Source organism: Centruroides vittatus, unplaced genomic scaffold (assembly GCF_030686945.1).
Source record: "Centruroides vittatus isolate TY-2023 unplaced genomic scaffold, ASM3068694v2 contig_900, whole genome shotgun sequence".
NCBI classification, from domain to species: Eukaryota; Metazoa; Arthropoda; class Arachnida; order Scorpiones; family Buthidae; genus Centruroides; species Centruroides vittatus.
This window is the reverse complement of record NW_027122591.1, coordinates 2,812,364-2,834,620: the sequence shown is the minus strand read 5'-3', so window position 1 is coordinate 2,834,620 and position 22,257 is coordinate 2,812,364. Positions and strand designations below refer to the sequence as shown.

Here is a 22,257-nt window from a genome sequence, read left to right as displayed (position 1 = left end):
CGACGGAGTAAATAACTCTTTTTCCCCTTGTCCCCCCCTTTATAAAGTTCGACCACCAACTGTTATGAATCATAAAAGCTGCATCCTGTAAATCTTTTACGAGGCTTTTATAAAACGGAATGCGCTATTTTTCGTGTTTACAATACATACTTCGACAAATTTCTGAAATCTTGTCATCTTCATAAGGCGACAAAGAATCGATGATCAAGCACCATCTGCCGGTAATTTCGAGCAGGAACCAGGAACAATAGAAAAGCAGCTGAGAGTTGGACCCGATGCTTTTGTTCCTGGTACTCTCTATAACATCGGCAATATCTGTCACATTCACCGCACCCCGTCGTAACCATGGAAACGGAGGATGACATGGCAGCTGTCATTTGGGCAAAAGGGGGGAGAGGGCTAGCGACAAAGCCGATTATGCCAATTTCTGTCTGTTAAATGCATGGACTGCTGCAGACATGGCAACAGAAAAGTAAAGGCTTAAGCAGATAATGTAAACGCTGCGTGTCTGCCCGTGTTTACCATTGAAACTATAATGGAATGTTACTTTCGATATAATTTAACCTTACGACCCCCTCCCAGTTAGTGAGCACACGTAAAATAAAGCGAATTCTGTGATAATTAGGCTAGTTCCTTGGAGTATTTTCCACGGATTTAACGAGTAAAATCGCCAGAAGAAAGGTAGAAGAGGAGGTAAGGAATTCCACGTAACAGGCTGAAAGAAGAAAGGAAGAATGGGAGTAAGGGGAAAAAAATAGATTAACTGAAGTGGAAATGAATGAAAGAAAATAGGGGGTGGGGTAATGGAAACTATGCTTGCCGACAATTACAACTCTAGTAATTAAGTTCGTCTTGTCTTAAGAGTGAGAGGCAGGTGGTTCAATAGTTTCTGATTGGCTTTCTTGTCTAACTAAGCCAACCACTTTAATACTACAGGGAACAATTCTATCGAATTGCACTCATTCGAGTGTCTCGAATCCACTACATCAACCAGCACACACCAACAATCTCCCTATTTTACTGGTTTCTACTAATAAAAACCGGGATTATTTTAAGCGTCATTAAAATAACCGCTACTTATTTACATAACAAGTAAACGTTGACCGGAACGTTAAGCCTTTTTAGCCCAAGGATAGAAGGAAAATTTTAATATCCATTCGATAAGAGTGGCGACGGGGGTGACAATTTAATCGGACTTAACCAAACACGGATAACCGAATGGTCCCCCCCGAACTCGATGACTTCATAAGCCTTTGGGTCGAGCGTAAATCCCTGACGGTAGTGTGCCCAAATTCAACACTGCTACTGACACCGTCCAATGTTTAGATACTGCCGATGTCCCCTTATATCGGTAACAATCTTTATAGTTAAACTTTGGACAAAGCGCGTGTCATGACTCACAAGAGCGACAGAGAGAGAGAAGAGAAATCACAATAGAGAACATAGCCTCAAGCACAGTCTACTGTCCATCGCATAACAGTCGAAAACACGAATGAAATCCCAGCAGGAGATATAGGATCTTCGTCATTTGTCAATATCCCCTAGGGAACAGAATTTAATTTGTCTAGATATGGCATTCTGGGGTTGCATTCGAGTGCCTGACACTTTATCCCAACGAACGTAAGACACAAATATATATATATATATATATATACACTATACGCTCACACACAATTGAAAGAGGACGAAGAAGAAGAAGAATTCTTCCCAGTTTCTTTGATTGATTTTATAATTTAGAGTTTGGCAAAGTTCATTTTGTAATAGAGGAGTTGGAAAAATTCATTTAATAAAGTTTTATTTATAAATTTCCTCTAAAGAATGTTGTAAAATTGTATTTTAAAATTACAAAGTAAGTAACGTGTTGCGTGCTTAAATGTAAAAGAATTAATGAAGTAGGACGTTCATGCTGCTTATTGAAAGGTAGGAATTAGTTAAGAAAGGATTATGCGCTTCATTGAAATGTTTGAATTAATTACCGATTCTCTCATATGAAGTAATTGATGTCTTCTACCAGTTACAATTCTGGATAAAGTCTGTATTGTAGATTCTAAATATAGTAATTCACAATGCATACATAATGTATACGAAACGTAGAGTTTAGCGAACGTCTGAATTATGTAAGTCGTCACGAATCGTGTACACAACATTACGGATTTTGTATATATATTATGCATTGTGCGCCTGTGTATAAGAGCTTCACATAGAAGCTATTGAATCTATTAAGAATAGGGTTATTTATGGTAGTAATTAATCGTGAGTTTAGGAAGTAGGATCGGCGTGAATCATGTATACAGCATTATGTAAAGCCTTGAGGATTATGTGTATATTATGCACAATAGCATTGTGCCCCTGTGTAAGAGCTATTATAGAACATACTGAAGCGTATCAATTAAGAAAATAGGCTCAATAGGGTTATTTACGGTAGTAATTAACGTGAGTTTAAGTCGGCGTGTATGTAAGGTCTTAAACACATCATGCGCCTATATGGTTACGCCAGGTTTGCATAGAACACGTTGTATTGTATTGAAAATTGGCACAACACGAGATTAAAGTAACAACACCACAGACAACATAAGAAAGAACAGAAACGAATCTTGCCAAAGGAGACATGTTACTTCATTAACAAGAATTGAATTGTCACAACCTTTAACCTCCATATCTACCAAAGACATAACTTAGATCCGTTCGCCGCTTGCCAAAATATGTTATCTTGCCAAAACGTAATAAATTTTTGCTGCCGAATTTACAATTCTTTCGACTCTCCTCTTCTCTCTCTCTCTCTCTTTTTTTTCAAAAGAATGAAAGAATTTAGTTGGAAGAATCACTTTGTTCCCCTTTTACCAAAGATTTTTGGCAATAGAATAAAAAAAAATGAGAAGAAAAGTATCCACCGGAGAGAAATTCATTATCCGGGCAATAATCAAAGAGTATCATTAAAATTAGTTACCGGATTTACGAGAATTAAAATTCTAACCCGGAAAACGGTTAGTGTGGTGCAGGTATAGAAGAACAACACCCCCCAAAGGATAGTGTAATTGAATGCAGACGGTGTTGTACATGTCTCGGTTGCTAACGCTTACAACAAAGGCTGTTAAATCGCCACTAATTGCATTTAATGAACTATATCGGACGGCTTTCATTTAATACGTCTTATTCAACCGAGATATATTTTTAAGTCTTTAACTTTTAAAAATATTGAAAAGAAATTGCCAAATTTAATTGGATTTTTGAGCTGAACGTGCTTACTTATGCTGTACATATATAGGATTGGAGGGGGGGTATAAAGTGCGTTCGTTTCGTCAGAATAGTGTACACCGTTACGTCAATCTGACGTCATTTTACATTTCCTCGTAAAAAGAACACAAGAGTGATGTCAAAATGACGTAATGTATTATCACGACCGTCGAGATGGGGGGGAACTGGGGATTTCCCCCGTATTTAGGGGTCCGTAGCGAATTTGTATTATTTTTATTAACAAAAAATAAAATGTTTTAAACCTTTCTGCTGTTAAAAATAAGGCCCCGTACCAGCTTTATACGAGTATTATATACTACTTACATTAAGTAACGTTACTGTACTGCGTTACGTACAGCATTATTTTGTACACTTTCATTAGGAACGTAACACTGTACTGTACATAAACTAATCTTAGAATCAGAAAGGGTGTTTTTCCTGTACTGTACCTATTCAGACGTGTTTACATTACGCCTGTGTACAGCATCATTATTAACGTAACAGTGTACATAAAGCATTCTTAAGAGTCATTCTAATCTATAACCGGAGAGGGGGGGGTTGTTTTTCAGGATACGTATCTGAAACTGAAAAAAAATTTATATATACAAGTTGTTTCCCAAGAGTAAACACTGTGGCATTTTTGAAGGAACCTCGTGTTTATCATTAACACCTCGGGCATTTTTAATTTTTGTAAACGTATTTTTTATTGGATAAAATAATTTTTTTTAAAAAATCCTTTACTGATAAGTGGGATGTTACTTTATTTCCTCGGGTACTTTCGGTTGATTTTAGTAAGAATGTGTGACCTTTAAACAAACAAAAAGAAGAGGAAAAAAGTGAAGAAATAAATAAAAAAATATGTCGAATAAATTTACTGTATGTGATAATTAAAGGAAGTTGTTTTGAGTGTATGTTAAAAATTAAGTAACAATATGGAGAGGATCTCTTTAGAAACGAAACAACAATGAGAAGTGTCTGTCTGGAAATTAAACAACTAGCTGAAGTACATCTCTAGAAATTAAACAATAAGGGATGCATCTTGACAAATTAAGCACTAAACTGAATTAAATTCTTTAAAAAACACCACCAGAAAACCTTTAAAAAATGTATTTAAAAATTAAAAAAAAAATTCCATAATTTCGGGTAAGGGGGACGACAAAAAATTAATTAAATTCTCACCAATAGATAATATAATTTATCAAGAAACAAATGAAACAATCCCTAAATTCGCGCATTCATCTTGAGCTTCCCTATGAAGCTGGAAGGTTATCCGAGGATGCTGTTGATCATGTGACAGTGAAGTAATACCGAATTCGGAAGACAATTAATGACATAATTATAATCATTGGTTGAGTCTATTACGACCACCTGTCCGGATTTCTGGTAACAATTAATAGCGCTAAACAATTTCGACTCGAACATAATTAAATGAATTGCTCTGCTTTAATAATGAAATGTGTGTTTTCTCTTGTTTATATATGGACGTATGACTTTTTCGAATCAATTTTTAACTTAATTATGCATTAAATATCCTATTAAATAATTAATTTTTATAAAATTTAAATATGTATTCACTTATATTTATGCTATCTTATGCCATTTGACGAATTTAATTTATAAAAATGCGTTAAAAAGTAAGCTTAAAAATCTTATTAAATATTCATTTTTATATGTTTTTTTTTCTTTTCTCTATAAATAAATAAATTCTATAAAATTGCGATTTATTTTTTTTTACTCAGGGATTTTCAATTTAATAAAATGTCATTAACTCTTATTACATCGGTAACAAGTAAACAAATTAATAATAGAAATGTAATTAAATGCATTTTATGTTATATTCTATAACAATAATTTAGTTTATATATATATATATATATATATATATATAAATTTTTAAAAATTAAATTTATTTTAATTATTTCAATTAAAAAATTTGGATTTTTTGAATATTTTTTCGTGAATTTTTTATACTGTTTTAGTGATTTTTTGTACTTTTTATCACACAAATTTTTATTTACTTTTTTGTAATTTTCTTTAATTAATTTCTCGTGAATTGCTTTAAAAATCGTTACGTTCTTTTACGTTATTTTTTATTTTATTTTTTTCGTAAATTTCTTGCAAAATTTGTTCTTTTTATTTTATTTTTTTGTTTTAAATTTCGCGTAAAATTGTTCAATTTCTTGTGAAATTAGCTTTTTTTTTCCCTGCAATTTTCATTAATTTCTTGTAAATTTCTTACACAGCTCATTGTTTTTTCGCATGTTTTTTTATTTATTTTGATGAATCTTATGCAAAACTCGTAATTTTTTTAAATGCTTTCGATTCTTTTCGGAATATTTTTTGTGGAAATTCAATATTTCTTCGATTATTTTTTGCAAAAACTTCAAGCAAAACTCGACATTTCTTGCAAACTTCGTGCAAGATTCCTTCTAAATTTTATCTAATTGAATTCCGTCGAAAATTTCGTGTAAAATTAGCAATTTATTCCGCATTAATTCGCTCACATTTCTGCAAATTTCCCTCGTTTTATTCGAACATTTAATGAGAACGTCAATTAAATTATATTCGTTAAACCATCCCGTTTAAAAAATACACAGCAAATAAGAACAATACAACAAAACAACTCTCTTGCATATAATTATTATATAATTAACCAAATTCGCAATTTATAAACTATCGAAAACGGAAGAATTTGTACGTGTGTACAACAATTAATTCGTCTTTTAAACGTCAAAAACACGCGTAAAAAAAAAAATAATATTCACAAAAATGGCCGCTCCTTCCTAAACCAAATAAAAAAAAAATTTAATTATAATATAGTTAAGGGTTAAATAAATTTTATATTATTTTTCTCGCCATCTTTATGACGTAATTTAATTAAAAGGCACGTAAAATACTTGTCATTTAAATGTATTTTTTTTTAAGTGACGTAAATCATAACCTTCCTTAATTTATAGTAATGCCGTTCACGGTGTGTACATTTCTGTTTTTGTGATGCTGCTCTTAATAGCTTTGTCATTCATTTAAGTGCTCTTGAATGGTTCATAAACCTTTCCATTGTTGTTTTTTTTACTATTTTTACTATCTAATTTAATTCGAATTGTTTAAAAAAAACGGCTCCTTCGAGCACACTAGGAGCGTGTGAAGTCACAGTGCATTAATCGTTTCTGTAACGTCACTTAAGTGCATTAAGGTGTATAATTTGAAATTAAGAAAATTTCACTAATTTTATTTAGAAAATTAACGCTTTACATTATAAATTATAAATTAAACTAAGTAAATTTTTCGATTTTCTTCAAATCATCAAGCGAAAAACGAGTAGAAACAAATATACAAATCAGGCTCATTTTTCTTCTTAATGATATCAAGGGGGGATACATAAATTACTTTTAAAGAAGAAGAAAAAAATATCCCGAAATAAGGAGAAAAGAGGGAGTTTGCTGTATCAAAACAGCTTTAATGGTCAATTTTCGTGTTTTTTTCGCTCAAAAATTCAATATTAAAACTGGAAAATGTATATTTTTTAAAGTACACTCGCTGTTTATCGAACTCCAAATGAAACAGGTTGATACACGGCAAAAAAAAATAAATAAATGCGAAGACAGAAAGGAGGAGGGAAACAAGAGAGGGAAGAAAGGGGAAAAAATATGTTGCTGTATAATAAACGTGTTTGATACTTATTTGGGAAGTCGTGCCACAGCTGGACATTGTCCTTTTTTCTGATTGTCTTGAGAACCGACACTTCCCTTAACGACACTGGCTAAACATAGCAACTTTGGCAACCTTAGAGCACCTGGGTACAACATTAACTACGTCGTGAAGAAAATAGTATTAGAACAAAACAGATTAAGGGAAAAAATAAGAAGGGGGAGGGGAAAAAACCCCACACACACGAAAGTAAAAAGGTAGTGTCAATGGCGCGAGGCATACAAAATTTCGATTCGTTTAAGAAAATTGATTCGTCACAGATTCGCGTGTAACCATTTTCTGTGTTACGTTAATAGCGTGGCGTGACGTTATATACGGTTTTTCTACTTTAAAATATAGAATAAAGGAAGTTTTAGTAAGGGTAGAATGGGCGTGTTTTGTATAGATTTACCTCTCCCTCTAACAGATTTATTGCCGAATTAGACGGGTCGAAGGGGGCGAAAAAATGATCAAATTCGTGTTCTAGATTAAGTTCAATGAAAAATAATCGACTCTAGCGTATAAACGAAGGGTTATATTTAAATGAAAATGCATTTATTTTCTTTAGAAGTGGAAGAAGTTTAGTCAAATTGTAAACCTTTTCCGTGTTTAATCCAATTACTGTATTTGAGAGAATCGATTGGCTTAACATTTTCTCGGTTCGACTACACCTCATTTATCACAGTTTGGTAGTTAAGAAGAGTTTTTTTTTTTTTTTCCTTCCTTTCCCCCCTTCTTCTTCTTTATTCTACTTCTTGTAATTTACAGGAGGTTGGAATCACTCTCGTGATGGATAACAAATCGGTGTGTATGCGACAGGGAAACTCTCCAACATGCTCTACAAACAAGGGATCTTTACTAAGTAAATTGCTCTCGGAATTTAACAATAATTTAGTTGTAAAAAGTGCTTTTTTTTCAATTTTTTTTCTTTGGGTGAGACTTGTAGAAAAGTTTCTCTTAGATACCATATAAGGTAATTGCAACTAGAAGAAAAAAATCGGTGGGGGGTCGAGGGACGTGTAACTAGAAGTGTGGCAGGATCCGAGGTAATAAATTAAAGATTGAGGGTTGCTACGGGAGATGTACATGTTTGGAAAAATGTGCGAGGTGGAAACAATCCAAAAAGATTACACGAAGAGTATCTGTGTATTAGAAAGCATGTAGTGTAGAAGAATATGTTTGTGTGCATTATTATAGATGCATGCTATAAAATGGGCGTACGTAATATAGGAGTAAGCGTATGTTGAAATGTAGGGAAGAGCGTAAGAGGTGTAAATACAAGCTGCAATATAAGAAATACAGTATAGTATACGGTAGTTTATGTAGAGGTGAGATAAAAATGGTTTTAGAAATTAGAATAATTATGCCCATGTTTATAAGAAACATATAGATGGATATAAGTACAGGTTATATGCAAAATGAGGACATAATTTGCATTTAGATGTATTGCAAGATTGGTATGTCTCGCACTAAGTGTGAGGTATGTATAACATATTTTAAAACGATTGGGTAAAAAACTACAATAAAAACAAAACAAAGGTACTTTAAAGAGGAAAGTGATGCAGAATTATATTAAAAAAAAAATCATTTTTAAGTAAAGATATTGTATTATCGTCATAGTTCAGGATCCCACGTATACCCTATATATGGAAGATCAACAGTAACAAAGAAAATCCTTAGATAAATCCAGATTTAAAAGAAACAAGAGCATAATCTCGTGTCGAATTTAAGGCAGAGATTCTCTTAAAAAGGAACGTATATAATTGTAGGAAGAGCATGCATCCCCAGCTTAAGCACTGTAAAAAATCCATTCTAAGCTCACGAAATACATTAAAAAATTAAATCGAAACGTAAATATTACGCAGTGCATCTGTATAAGAATTGTATAAAAAAAAAAACAAGAAAATAAATCATGATAAATCCCAAATTAAACAGATAAGATACAGAAGAATATTCCTGCAAGCAGTAGAGGAATTAATTCTAGAAAAAAAAAAAACAAGCTTAATTCCTTTTAATTATACCACACAAACCAACATCAACAGAAGGCAAAAAAAGGGTATACTTTAATTGAAAATATCTAATTAATAACTCAAGATTATTCCGATTTTAAAATAATAAACATCATCCCACCTTAGTAGACTTATAAATTACACTTGAAATTTGACAAAACATGTTTGTTTAGCTGTCACTCGTAAGAGAATTAAAAGAAAATAATCCAATTAGTAACTATACAATTATGATTCCGTCGTGAACTGTTAATAAACTAAACATATTTTTCCTAAAAATATCAGCTTCCCCCCTTTATATTTTTTTAATTAAAACCGTGTAAATTCTAACTACAGTATTTACAACTTAATTAAAATCTGAGAAGGTGGTATATAAGCTTATATATAAGTTACTTTTTTGAGCTTAATCATACAACTTTTTTCTCCTCCCTTTCTTTTTTCTAACATGCCAACCTTTCTTATATCCCTTTGGAAAAAAAAAAGGAAACAGATATCTGAAACTGCTGTTGTAGCACAGGCTGCACTTTAACAACAGGCTCAACTTTCTTTCGCAGATGGGGAACACAGATCAATACGTCATTTCCTGAGAACAACTCTAATGTTTCGATTGTTTAACTTTCGAAACACTGTTTAGAAGGAATGCTTTAATTATAAATAATCATTGTTAAATGGTAATTATTACAATGAAACCCTTTGCAAAATTGGTGAAGTTGTAAATGGGTGTGGAGCTTGCATATCGTGTTGTGGTGAGTATATTTTGTAAGCTTGTCCCTTCCCCCCACGTGTTTGAAAGATAATTACAAATACATCTTATTACAAATCGTATTTACGAGATGTGTAATTATTATTAAGTGTGCACACTATATTCAAAACTCCCCTTCTGTGTAATCATCACAAATATGTTTGCAAGCTACGAGATATGCGAGATATTTGCCTCATAAATGTATAGTGTACTTTATATGTATACACGTCAAAGTCTTCTTTACGTATATAACATAATTTATAAGTGTATGCAGCTAATATTTTTTTTAAAAATGCTATTTTTACTAAAGCATTCAAGCATTATAGAAGCATACGTAAGCAAGGAATGCGTACTTTTATAGATACGTGTAAGCTTCCCTTATATGCTTCTAAGGCTCAATTTTATGTTTAGAAGCTACTTGTGTACCTTCTTAGAAGCATACGTATGCAACGAACGAATCTATAAAGTATGCATTCCTTGCATACATATGCCCTATAACATTAGTGAAAACATTCTTTACACCCATAAATTACTCTTACTGTACTTCTATAAGCCTTCTAAGCGTATAGAACTTTAATAAGAGCGTAAAAAATTTCTAAAAATACTATTTTTATCGCTTCTTCCATACTTTAATGAGGCATTTAACTATTACAGAGGCACAAGAATAAAGGAATGTATTCATAAATACATTCTTTATACAGAAAGATGTTTTCCGAACATATACAACTATATAAAGAGTTTAAACAATACAATTTCCTCTACGTTTAACACACTTTAACGAGGTACTAAAGTAATACAAGAGGCATAGAACACTTCATAAACACACGTTACATGTATGCAAATTCATCTCACTCCTTACAGTACACTAACCTCAGCTACCGAAAACGACTATATTGTGTTTTTTTAAATTAGAAAATAGTTGATTTTTTTATGTATATATATATATATATATATATGTGTGTGTGTGTGTGTGTGTGTGTGTGTGTGTGTGTTTGTTTTTTAAGTAATGAATAAGAGAGAAATGTTTTTACGTGCAACTATATTACCTCGATGACACAGCTAGACAGGTGTGTCGCCATAAAGTTCTGGGCTTGGTAACATTCTTCTTATAATAGAGCTTTTGTTAATGCGAAGACATCATTTATCTTATGACTACTGGCACACACCAGGTGTATCGTAGCCATAGCAGTATCATTAGATGCACACTACTCCTTGTCTTTCTTTATCTATCCGTTTATAAGTAGAGAAGTAAGCCGTTTAAACCTCACTACACACACTAATTTCCTTCCTTTATAAAGAATTTTTACGTGTTTAGTATTATGATAAGTGTCTCACGCGCTTAATTATAATCCCTAACTGTTCATAATTTAGTTTTTAAAGTGAAAAACACGGTTAAATATTTGTTTTTTTTTTAGTGTTTAGGTAGGTTTGAAAGGAACTTTTTCCTTTCAAAATGAAACGCTCTGCTCTTTTTTTTTCCCCGGTTGTAGTTTAAGTTTATAAAGAAAAAAATGTGGAAAAAACAGTAAAGTTTTGTATTTCGGCTGTACTTTTTTTTTGTTTAAAGAAAAAATAAAAAGTTGTCCATGTTCTACTTGTTTAAAAATGAAAGCAAACTATAACAATATTTTTTACTTTTTTTTTTCCTTTGTAGAAAGACAAGTAGGAGTTATATTGTTAAAAAAATAATAATAATAATAAAAGAAGTGTGCTGCTGCTGCTGCTGTTGTTTGATTTTTAAAAGATAACTTTCGATTATTTAAAAGAATATATTTTCGTTTCCTTCGATTCCCCCCCTCCTTTTTTTGATTTTTAAAATTTTTTAAACTAAAAATTCGATCGAACTTTTTGATCTAAAATGGTGTTTTAGGGGGGGGAGGTTGCAATTTTAGAGTACATTATGTTAATTGGGTTAATGTAACCCTTGGTGCCAAGATGGCGGCTCGTCTCTGATTCCAGCAAGGAAACAGTGGGATGCACGTTCTAACCTAACCTAATAAATTACCATAATTATTAGCAACCAAATTATTAGAATAGGTTAGGTTAGAACGTGCATCCCACTGTTTCCTTGCAAGAATTGGAGACGAGCCGCCATCTTGGCACCAAGAGTTACATTAACCGTTAATGGTTATGAAATAACTGCAGTTAACTGTAGGATTTTGTTTCTAACTGTAATTAACATTCTACAAGTGTGTACTCTGTTGTAATTAAACTCATAAAAGTGTACATTTTATTGTAATTAATTGTATTGCAACACATACTTCATGGTAATTAACATTACACAGATGTATGTACAGTACACTTTTATTGTAATTAAACTTTTTTTAAAGAAATTTTTTAGAGAAAAAAACGAAGTAATTTCCTAACTTTTATAATTTACTTTAAAACATTTTCGACTTTTTTTTTTAAATAATACAAGAAAAAAAGTTTTGCGAGACTCGCAATTGTTTTCGTTAATTGTAATTAGTGTTGTGTAATTGCGCGTTATGTTAATTAAAGTTGTTTAATTTGTTTATAGCTGCAATTGATTGCAATCGTACTTGATTACAATTAATGCTATTAAGAATGTGCATTTTATTATAATTAACATTCTACAAGTGTTCATTTCGTTGTTATTACTACTGTAAAAACTGCGCATTTTAAATGGTTTACACACTAAAAACATACATTTTATTGTAATTAATCGTATAAAAACACGTATTTCATTATATTTAACAGTAACAATGCATCTTTTAAACATATAATCAACATTTTATTATAATTAACGTCATAAAAGTAATGCATACATTTTCCTATAATTACCGCTATAAAATGCGCATTGTATGTAATTTATACTATAAAAAAAGGCACATCTTATTGTAATTAATAGTATAAAACCACGTATTTGATTACCATTAACCTATAATAATAATAAAAATTTATAATTAGAATTATATAAATACACACTTTTATTGTAATTAGGGCTATAAAATGCGCGTTATATACAGTTTATACCGTATATCAATGTATTTAACAGTATAAAACCACGTGTTTGATTACCATTAACCTATAATAAGTTATTTATATTATACAAGTACACATTTTTACTGTAATTACCACTCTTAAAATATGAAGTTTTATTGTAATTAACGTGATAGAAGATTATGAATTGTTGTAAATAATTACTTTAACACGTCACGTTTCATAATTAAAAATTTTTATCACAATGAAGTTGGTCAACTTTCTAAAAGTTGGCCTACTTTTAATATTGAAAATGACAAGTTCAACTCTTACATTAAAAGTATGACAGGTCATACTTTATAATTAAAAGTGGCAGGTTCCAATTTAACATTAAAGTCAGAGGCCTACTTTGGTATTAAGAGGCCCGTTTTAACCATTAAAAAAAATTTAAGACGTGTTTTAATGTGTTATTTTCTTATTTAAATCGAGATTAAAAGGCTTTAATTTATAATAACTTGTGTAGTAAATAAAACTAGAAAGTAACCACACCTATAACAACAAACTGTCTTCGTGCATTAAGTAACAGTATAGTAACAATGTGTGTCTGCTTATATTAACAGTATACAAACAATAAATGCCTGCATGTATTAAGTAATTGTATAGTAACAGTGACTGCCTTGCATACATTAAGTATAACAGTATATAAATAGTAACTGTCTGCATCTATTAAGTAACAGTACTAAATAATTTATAGTTACAATAGCTCTATAATAACAGTATTATAGATACAGTAACAACTTAAGTATAGTAACAGTAACGGGTGATAGGTAACAATATTAATAGGCTAGTGATCGCAGTGACCCGATATAACGAACAATTTTATTGGTCCATGCAGTTATTTATGTAGGAAGTGAATGATTTAGATTAACAATAACAAATGTAATTTACAGTATCTATGTATCATTATATAAAAACAGTTAAGATAGCTAACATATAATAAGCAACACTACTCTGCGTATATTAAATAACAATAGTAAGTAACGATAACTTACAGTAATAATATAAGTTATTATGTGTATTAAGTAACAGTAATAAGTTATAACAATAGCGTATAGAAACGGTAGCCATAGTAACAGTAATAGCAAAGTAACAGTAGTAAGTAACAGTAGAAGACAGTATATAATATCATTAGATCAATTATGTTGGTCTAATGCTGTTAGGTTAACATTAAAAGGCTGTAAATTAATATCAGATAGCATTTATAATGTTACAGATTCTTCCATGCTTTAAATATGGTAGAGAAAAGATTACAGTAGATTTACCCTTTATTTAATTTTAATGTCAAATGAGTCACTCAATATGGAGATTTTAGAACGGTTTAAAGCCATAGAAAGGCTCCAACAAGGCTCAGTTAATTAATTTATTAAAAAAAATTCGTTATTTAATAAAAATAGAGACATCACCATCACCTCGACCATAAATCTACCTTCTAAAATATAACGTTTCCCTCTTAAAAAAGAAATAAAGATAACATTTTTAAAAATTAAAACACAGCTTAATGATTTATGAACTTACTAAATTATGCGAGGAATATTTATATCTTCATTAAAATTTTCTCGTAAGTTACATAGAAACGTCTTTAAAAAAACCGTATATTTAATATGCCCAGTATAAACATCGGTAGTTAATAAAAAAATACCGAATTAATTTAATAAAATAAGTAAAGAAAACTGTAAATTTAATAATGTTAAAGTCATCATCATTCAGGATGATGTATAATTTGAGTAATTCGTAGTTAAAAATGAAGATTTTTGCCTAATTTAAGCTACGCTAAACACGTGCAGGTAGAAGGGGGGAGGGGGTTAATCTATGTGCACTTTTGTAATTACTATACTTTACTGAGAATTTTGGCGAGTGTGCATTTTTATTCAGTTAATTTTCCCCTTTGAAACGAATTACTCTACATTAAACTGACAGAATCAGCGTAAATTTCGGTGATGAGTACTAATTGTGATTTACTACCTTCGTAACAATTACCCCTGGCTGCTTAAGTAACAAAATAGAATTTTCGCTGCTCGCTCGTTCCAAATTATTATAATTGTTTACGTGTATATGTATACTGTATATTTATTATTTATCTCGTAAACAAATGATGGGAGATTATACTGTTATTCCGGATAGAACCGCGATAATCCCATGTTAATTAGACAGGAGAGCCTATTAATGCTAATCTGTGTAATCCTTATCTGTTACCAGTAGGCGTAGATAGCATCGTTTCACGCAACAAATTTCCATTAGTTTTGATAAAAGTATCAATTGTCATTATCCAAAATGTCAACCGTACGTTTCTATCGCTCGTGATAAATCGCTAAGAATTAATAAAACATAAAAAAAGAAACTGTTTTCCTTTGTAAAAAAATGTGTCTTATCGATCGAACTTTTTACCGTTGATCCCTTGGAGACGTCGCTGGAGATTCGTACTTGTCCTCTAAACACTGCTTGGGATCGGGAGGATTTAAACTTAAGCTAAAGATTAGGGCCTCTCGTTACAGCCCAGGGCCTCATATTTTTGCATGTATCATTATTTGGTGAAGAGGAAGGGGGGCTACAGGGCTTCTCGTTACAGCTCAGTGTCTCATATTATATACAGTGTATATATCATTATTTGGTGGAGACGAAGGGCCTGTTACAGGGCCACAAGTCTATGCTTCAAATTTATTTAAGATAAAGAGGGGATAAGATTCGAATTGTATGTAATCTTAAGTAGAAAAATAACGGATTAATTACCGCCTTCGATGGGTTTAGAAACATTTTTTTTGTGTGTGTGTGTGTGTGGGTGCGTGTGTGTTTTGCTTCGTATTAAAGGTCCTACTTAGCTTTGCTGTTGTGCCAATTATTTCTAATCTCCTACGCTGTCAATTATATCTAGTGTTCTGTTCTCTTAATCAATTCCACTGCAACAATCTGCCTGTTATTTGTAGTGATCTATTCTATCAATTATTCTTAGCATTCTATACTGTGACTGTTAATCACTCCTAATATTCCATACTGCCAATCATTCCTTTGTTCTCCCTCATCACTTACGCTCCCAACACATAACGTAGTGTCATCTACGAACATTTAAATCGTAGAATATTCTTTAGAAACACACTCCTCCACGTCGGGAAGGCACTATTAAGAAAATAAGTCTTTGTGACGTCCCGTAGAAAACAATGTCACTAGACAAGAGAAAAATCAGATTGGAGTGGGTCAACTGACCGTTTCTCCTTTTACCGGACAGTTCAGTGACAAAAAAGAAGGTTATTCAATTATCTTGTAACGAGAGGGACTACGTAACCCTAAATCTGATTAAGTAGAATGAGTCAGATAGAAGTTTGTAACCCCTGCTTGTGTGTGTGTGTGTGTGAATCACTGATGTCGCCTACATCATTAATCTGCCTTGGCCATTAAAGAGTAGGCTTCGACGTACCTTCTATTAACATAGCATTCATTCAGAAACTGTGCGAATTACTCAGCAATTTTAGGTTTTATACTGCAAGATAATTGCCACAGATGTCTCTGCTCTTTGTATACATATTTTATGACCCACCCCGTCAACTCGCTACTGCATGATACGCTCGTATTCTTTATCGACTTCCTCGTGATTTCTGCTTCGTACGTACGACTATATTTTAAACGAAAAATATTTTATAATTTTATACGGATAGATCGACAGACGTTTCTATATGTATATATATATATATATTTATTTTAAAAAATCCTATTTGCTTTTCTGTTTAGCTTCTTCTTCGCATGAATAATTCTTATACATGCAAATATAATTTTTATTTTCTCCTCATATATATATATATTTTTTTTTTTCTATTTTCTGATTTATCTTATTCATGTGTGAAATTATATATCGTGTTTGTTTTGCTTGTGTCTTTTTTTTAATGTTGAAAATTACATATTCGTGACAGATTCTAGCTTCTTTTTTTCCTTGTAAAACATGCATTTTTAACTGTCTTTTCTACTTAATATACATATTTTACGCCTACATGTTCTACATATTTTACATTTTTCTCAATTTATATAAACATATCATGAAAATTTCCAATGTCCTGCGCGTATGAAATATGTTACGTATCTAAAAATTATACAGGTAAATTGAAAAGTTTTCCAGTATTACACACGCACACTAGTTAATGTTTATAAAAATATCAAAATTTAAAATATATTTACCTATAAGGATGCGAAAAGTGTACATTTATAAATTTCTCTTCAACAGCGTGCGTGTTTACTGTACTGTATTTTCTACTGCAATGTAATCTGTATTTATGTACCGTACATTTTACCTATATATTTATTTATTTAACTTATTTATCTCAAATATAGGCCCTATATATATAAATTTCTATATATATATATATTTTTTTAAAGCAATTTTCTGTAATGTTGTTTACAATCAAAATTCTATAAAATATACTTCGAGATTTCTATTTATATTTATAAATTATACATAATATACATATTCCATTTCTGATTTTTCTCTTTGTATATAAAATTTATGCATTTCTAGCAAATCAAATTGAGATTTTTCTCTAGAATATACACGCGAAGCTCCATCGTGTACAGTACAGTACGTATACATGACTTCGATTTTCATCAACAAAAATGGCTTTTTTTTTAAATATAGATAAGAAATTATATATATATATGATTTTATTTAAATATTCTAATATTTTTTCTTTAATAAAATGCGATTATAAGGACGAGAGATGTAGAATTCTAGTTGATAAGAGGTACGAGAACGACGATCAAGTTGGAAGAATATTGACATTCGGAGGGGAGAAAAGTCAATAGCTAACACTATGAGAACTTTCTAATTTGACAAACTTTGAGAATTTTAAACTCGAGATTAGTTTAATATAAAGGTAACCAAACATAAACTCTAAGTAATTGTATCTGGATTGAACGTAGCTTTGATACAAGATCAGCCAAGTGAAACGGAGACGTTTGGAGGGGGAGGGGAGTTTAAGTTACGATTTTCTTGTGTTGTAGCTTATCAGATTAGAGTTTCGGCTTTATAAATTTGCTACTATTAGGGATAAATATGTTTATTAATGGTGTTAGAGAACCTGATAAAAGTTACACGAGGGTGGTACCCATCGTTGCAGTTTGGGGTGGGTCTCGTTAGCTTTAACCGCCACCCCTATGAATATAAAATATATATAATTGTTTTTTCAATAACGGATACGTAACAGTGGAATACTAATACTGATAAATACACGTCAAACGTGGAAGAAAATTCATCTATCAGAGGACTAATACGTCGCTAATAATGCTACCGAAATTATGTGTTTTCAACCCACGAAATGACCAAAAAAAAAAAAAAAACAAAACACTTTGTTCTTGTTGCTGCTTCTATGTTTCTAGTATTGTATTGAGCGAAACAAAACTGCGACTAACCCAATGTATCACGTTATAACCCATTTTAAAAGTCGCTCGGATCACTAAGTAATTGTTTTGTTTACACCAGAGTATATTTATTCACCTTTCAAACGGAAAAAGTTTTATTACTGTAAAGTAATTTGCCGAAAAGTTTTGCGGACACACATCCCGGTCACGTGACTAATCGGATGAAAGTGTATACCAACGCCTTACAGAGGAGTAGAATTTAATAGTGGAGAGGTTTCGTTTTAGCAACGAGCAATCGAAGAAAATAATTTCCCTACCGCCGTCTTTTTCCCCCTCCCCCACGAAAATTCCCTATTTTATACTATTAAGTGTTTCGAGTGTACATTTGAATTTATAATTCAAAAGTAGTAGTCAAAATACGTGAATATTTAATTTAGAAAACAGAAAAAAAAAACAAGAAACTAAGATTGAATGCGGTCGAAGGGTGTTTTTTTGTATGCGTATCATGTTCATGGAAAAAAAGAGATTACGTATTAATATACATGAAACTCAGCTTTATAACTGTATCAAGAAGGAATTGGAAAATAAAAATTATCCATGTAAAAATATTTTTCTAAACTTTTATGATAAGAATAATCGATTTTTCGGTTATTTATTTATATATATATTCCATATAGAAACGTTTCGAATTTAATGGCGAACGTAGGGATGTCGCTAGGAAGATTTAACTGCATCCTACAGATTCCATCTTCAATATGACACTGTCCATTCAGCAGCGTGTTTTTATCAAAATAGAAAGAGCAGCATTGTCCAAATGCTTTTCTGGGGTCAGGAACGCCCCTGCCAGAAACACAATATCGAATCTTACGGCGTAGATTGAAGAAGGCAGCGATGTTGATGACAATCTGAAAGCAAAGACGGGAGCCTGCGCAAAAAAAAGAAAATAGAAAAAATATGGTATTACAATAGGGTAGAAAAGAAAGAAAGAAAGGAAAAAGAAAAAGAAAGGCCACCGTTGCAACAGTTAAAAAACGTCATCGAACTTTGGACGAATGGCGTTGCTTCCTTTATGTAATACCTTTAGACGAGTTTGTTAATGATGCAGAAAGTTGATTGACAGGCGTCAAGTTAACACCCCGGTTAAAGCGCCACCCTAATGAGTGGAAATCAATTAATAAAACTTCCTATCGTTAACCGTTTCTATGTGGGTGTTACGTTGTTACGATACTGTATAAACTCGGTTGATAACAATTAATTAAGTACTGTGTCGTACAAGACGTTACGAGAGAGATGATCGATGATCGAACTTATTATAACCCATTTAATAACACGCATGGAATCGAACAATGGCCAAATATAGAAGACAAATGATATTTCCCACAAGTGAGCAATGATTGAAATCACGGTACGCTCCATTGTTTTCACTGTAATGATGTTTAAATGGGGGTAACTATAATAGTGAGAATCGACGTCCATAGCGTCTACCGTGAGACGAATTTAATTATTATCATTTTTAAGTAATCGTGTGGCAACAGTGTTGCAGTGCCAGGTCGTTTTTGTTTTTCGAGTAGGCTGGTATCGAGTGCCTGTTGACTTATTTACGATCATACGGGGCTCCACGTTGACCATTGACATATTTATGTACTCGAAGCCAGACGCATTATCCATATTGATGATGCACTAGTGACTGTAATAAATTAAGGGATTCGCTAGTGTTTCTTCACCGCTTAACGTCAGCCAGTCACGTGATGGTCGAGTTTGGCGGCCATTTTGAATAATAAACCAGCTTATCGGACCGGTTACGTTGAGGCCTTTTCGATTTATTTAAGCAACTAAGCCGGCAATTCGTTACGTTCTTCGTGACGTACGCTTTGCAAGATACCAGAGTTTCGTCCATTGTCACGAGGTACCAGATACGTCTCGTTAATACCTCATCGATTTTGCTAAGGTATATAAATCGTAACGCCGTAACGCATCGATACAGTTAGTAGATTTAGCCGACGAAAGACTTATTAATTACGCCAACAGTTACTATTGCTGTAAACAACGTTGGTTTATACATTATTTAAACTGTGGTTTTGTTTACGATGCTGTAAATAAAGCTAGACTAGAGTTTGCAGTTGACTCTGCAATTTGTTATTGACAGATATGACTGCATTGCTCTTTTCAATCAATAAATATTGAACCGGGTTATACCAGTGATAAAGTATAGTTAAACGTTGGACCCATAGATGATCGTTTCGCTTAAATGCCTTCCAGTTAGAAAGCATAAAAAAATATATTTGATACGGATCGAATCGATTGATCAAAATCTTATATTTTCTCATAACAACCGAGGGCTGTTACTCTCAAACAGTATGCACGACCCTATTGAACCAAGCTGTTGCAAGCGATAGAATTTTAGGAGGAGGAGGAAAATGGCGAAAATTTCCGAAATAAAAACTCAAGAATATCCCTTCCATCTGTCTTATTCGCTCGATAATTATAGCGTGTAGTTGTAAATATTAACGTTATTTTAGTGACGAAAGAGTGTTATGTATACAAAGCTCTAGATGACATAAATATGTCAAAGAAGTGGCGAAGGTCCTTTTATCTTCTTTACCGTGACAAAAACCAGAAAACTTACAGACATTATCCAGCACTAGTGCTATTATTATACCTTTTAAGTGTCTAGTTACTCTTTCCATTCGTAAGTTGTTACTGATTGATGGTTCGAGTATCTTAAGTAACAGACGAGTGATGAAGAGTTGTAGATTTTCGAGTGTTTTAATCACTTCTTCGTATAATTTTTAATAAGTTCTTCTCCTCTTCTATTGATTTATCTATGTGTATAAATTATAAAAGCACTCACTTTACGAAAATCTTCACAAATGTCACGTTTCTTTACTCTTTCTTTAAGATAAAATTAAGAATTATACACGTATCTTCGTTGCAAAATTGTTAATCTTGCCAAAATATTTAACTGTTTTGAAATATTATATTATATGCCAAGTAATTTAAACTGATTTTATCGTTAAAAAAAATTAAACAACCCTGCCAAAATCAATTCTAAGTGGAACGATCCTCACTTAAATTTATATATCTTTACAGTAGGAGGTCTCTATCGTTGAAATAAAGAAGAAGAAGAAAAAAAATCGATTTCTTTCCTCTTCCTCGTAAAATATTATATACATTTTTTTAAAAAAATAGTCATTTCTAGCTCATATATTCGTGCCAAAATCGTTGACAATAAATTACATCCGTGCCAAAATCATTCCTACTTTCAAAAGTCGTTTTAAAATACATTTCGTTACCGAAATTATTTACTGTCGACACAATTTATCCACTTAAAAAATAAATAAGAATTTTATCGAATTTTCCATTATATAAACACAAATTATTACTCGAAAATGATTTTTTTTTTCTCTTCTGGAATTTAAGAGTACAGACACACACAGTCATTACCCATTTTATATCAACTAATCAAAAATTATTATTGTTCTTGAATAAATTTGACGATGTTTCTTTTCTTTATCAAATTCCGAAAAAAATAAACAATAATAATGATGATAATAATAAATAATCGTGTACTGTACTGTACGTTATCATTTACTTGAACGTTCGGGAGGAAGGGGAAAGTAGAGAAATGATTATATAAATAATAATCGAACCTTTCTGAAATAACGTAATAAACTAGAATAAAATCGTCGATAATATTTTATTTTTCTAGATTTTTCTGGAATTTTTTTTTCTATAAGTTAAAACTACGCTTTCTTTCCTTCCATTACTGGCGCAATTTCTTCTTAAATTATTATTACGTCACGCTGATGAGAAGAAGGGAATTGTATTGTTGTTAAAGAGGACTTCTCTTGTGTGCTTTTTTTCCTCCTCTCTCTCTTTTTCTCTTTGGAATAAAACAATACAAGATTCGAGATTTCTTCCTCCCGAAATTACCCTATGGTCAATGCTTCCCAAATAAACGAGTGTGCCAATTCACTCGGGTTAGCAAAGTGGGGGAACTAGCAATAAATCTTTCTCTGAGGACAGAGTTCCCAGGTGCTGATCGCAGGCGGCCAAAGTCCAATTAGCTTTAGAAACATAGAGGAAAGCAGGAAAAAAAAAATCTAGAAAAAAAAGAGCCCACGCACTTCACTGCATTTCCCATTCATTTTCTTCGACACATGTTAGTCATGTGATTTATGTCCGTATGCCATTCGCTCACCGAGGGGACCGGTAATGAGAGTACTTCCGAAATACAACCCTTTTATTTTT

At 32.0% G+C, this 22,257-nt stretch overlaps 1 protein-coding gene across 2 annotated transcripts in view; it reads right to left on the bottom strand.

The window, feature by feature from the left end:
• The window catches only part of LOC136984028 (ephrin-B1-like), a 117,092-nt gene that overhangs the window by 21,666 nt on the left and 73,169 nt on the right, over window positions 1-22,257 (bottom strand). The gene's annotated exons all lie outside the window — the stretch shown is intronic.